The sequence below is a fragment of the Pteropus medius genome, unplaced genomic scaffold, assembly GCF_902729225.1.
Source record: "Pteropus medius unplaced genomic scaffold, Ma_sr-lr_union100, whole genome shotgun sequence".
In the NCBI taxonomy this organism is placed as follows: Eukaryota; Metazoa; Chordata; class Mammalia; order Chiroptera; family Pteropodidae; genus Pteropus; species Pteropus medius.
In genome coordinates, this window is record NW_024345481.1 from 1,833,930 (window position 1) to 1,836,750 (window position 2,821).

Sequence of the window (2,821 nt, forward strand, 5' to 3'; positions counted from 1 at the left end):
ACTTTATTTGTTCTAATTTGCACTTTAGAATAGTAAAGATTATTTTTACATTTTTCTAATGGCAATTTAGAGTTTTTTCTAACACTTTGTATGGTTCACTATGACAAAGATTTTAAAAATTCGTTGTGTATATTACAAATGATTTTAATGGTGTATATTATAGTGAAAAGCAGCATAAACATACATATATATGCAGGTTAAAAAAAATAATACGATGAATACCCATGAGTCCTAAACTCAGCCTTAAGAAATAGAAAGTGACCAGCACCTAAAGGCCCGTTTGCGTTCCTTTCTTGTCACTATCTTTTCTCTGCACCCCAAAAGTAACCATTAACTTCAAATTTGTAAAAATTTTTCCCTTATGTTTTTATGACTTCAAAATATTCACGCCTTAAACATCATCGTTTAGTCTTGCCCATGTTTGTGCTTTATATGCATGAGAATATGTAGGTACTGTACTGTGGGCCATTATTTATTTATTTTTTGCACAACTTTTTAAAAGGTTTATCGCGCTAATGCATGAAGCTGTGCTTCATTCACTTCGTTGCTTCATGTTGTTATCACGGACACACATTTGGAATATTTACACTGTTACATTCTTATAAACGGATCTTACCGATTCGTATAAGATCTTTATATATTGGAAATAATAATTGTTTGATTGTTACATATTTTGAAAGTATCTTCTTCCAGTTTATGGCCTGTCTTTTTACTTTATGTGGTTTTTGTTGTCGTTATTGTTTTTATGTGCCGTCTCTAAACAGTAAAATCTTAATTTTTAGTAAAGATGAGTGTCTCTGTCTTTGCTGTTTGTGTTGGCTTAAAGAATCTTTCTCTGTTCCGAGATTGTAAATGTATCTTCTTACATCTTCTTTGGAAAATATTATAGTTTGAGATTCACATTAAGTGTTTAATTCACCCACAATTTTATTTTTGTGTATGGATTGAGGGAAGAATCCATTTAAAACTTTTCTGTGTGATGAAACTTTGCTCCAGCATAATTTACGAAGTAGGCTCTCCACTGATCTTTACTTCTGACACATCTTTCTGGCATAGTTTGCAGTTCTCTGTGTGTGTATCTACTTCTCAGTGCTGTGCTCAGCTCCTGTGGTCTTTTGGTCCACGCCTCCTCCAGTTCCACATAGTTGACCTTTTAACCTTGAAACCGGTTAGTTTTGCTATCTGGTAGGACAAATTGCCTTGGCTTAGCCTTTTTGATTTTTCCATATAAATTTATAAATCATCTTATAAATTTTCAAAAAAAAAAAGCAATAAACTCCAAACCTATAAAAATTTTAATTAGAATTGCTTTAGTCTTTAGCTCAATTTAGGAAAAAATGGACTCTTTATAATCACTCTTCCTATCCGTGAACAATGTATTTCTCTCCATTTATTTATGTTTTCTTTGTATTTTCTATTTTCTGCATAAAATTTTTATACATCTCTTGGTTAGATTTATTCCTAGGTGGCTTATATTATTTTGTTGTTACTATAAATTTTATAACTTTTTAGACGTCCTTTTTTGTTTGTCACCCATGTCTATTGATTTTATATTTGGCAAACTTACCAAACTCTCTTATTAATTCTATTACATAGGCTATTTGGGGACTTTTCCATATAGAATCATACTATCTACAATTAATGCTTTCAGTTTTTCAGAATTCCTTTTAAATTTAATATTTGTTTTATAATTGTTTAAAATACCTACATGGGTCCAAGTTCAAAACAAAGAATATTGAGAGAAATCTAAAGTCCTTCTTCTGTCTATATATATGGACTTTAAATTATCTTTCTATTTTTAAAATTCCCTCTAACATTCTTAGGTAAATGATAACATACTATCCTCACTTTTTAGCACCTTGCTCTTTTTCTTAAAATAAACTAGAGGTCACTCTATAGTAGCATATGGAGATGCTCCTCAATTTTGCAAACACCTCTGCCGCATTCCTTTGTGTGTATGCGCAATAGTTTTATTTAACTAGTCTCCCATGGATGGATATTTCAATCTCTTTTCTTCTATTATAATAATTTTTTTTAATGAATAGCCTTATGTAAAACCTTTTAATATTTTTACAAATGTATCTTCGAGGACCATCTCTTAGAGTAGGGTTGCTAGATCAAAGAACATGTGCACATGTAATTTTGTTTGATATAAGGCTAAATTCCCTTCTATGAGGTTTATATTATTTTATATCCTTACCAGCAATGCATGAGAAGTCCTGTCTCCCCACAATTTCCCCAGCTCAGTGTTTCATCTAACTTTTGGGTTTGCTAATTGAGTATATGAGAAATACTATCTCAAATATAATTGCAATTTGCATTTTTTTAAAAAGCCTACAGCACCTGATTTTCCTAGGTGGTCTCCCATCCAAGTACTAACCTGGCTCAACCCTGCTTAGCTTTGAGATCAGATGAGATTGGGCACATTCAGGGTGGCATGGCCCTAGACTGCATTTCTTTTGACATGAGTAATGGTTTGATATTTATTCCTTTGTCTCTGGAGTTCTGTCACTTCATGAAAATATTTCTAGGGTGGTTTTCCTTTTATTCATTCTGTTTGTGTTTCACTGGGATTTCTGAATTTGAGAGTTGTCTTTCACCAATTCTGGAATATTCTTGACCACTCTATCTTTGAATTTCGTTCTTCCATAGTTTTCATTATTTTTCTTCTTGGAAAGAATAAAGTGTTTTTAACTTTCTTAACCTACATATTACATAAGCTTACTTTCATATTTTCAAACACTTTGTGTTGCATTCTAAATATTTCTTCCTCTTCTAGTTTATCAATACCCTCATCAGCTGAGTCTAATGTGCTATTAAT

At 31.7% G+C, this 2,821-nt stretch overlaps 1 pseudogene; it reads right to left on the reverse strand.

Annotated features, from left to right (window-relative positions):
* Nucleotides 1-2,331: 2,331 nt before the first annotated feature.
* On the reverse strand, nucleotides 2,332-2,449 carry LOC120611479 (uncharacterized; annotated as a pseudogene).
* Nucleotides 2,450-2,821: the final 372 nt, after the last annotated feature.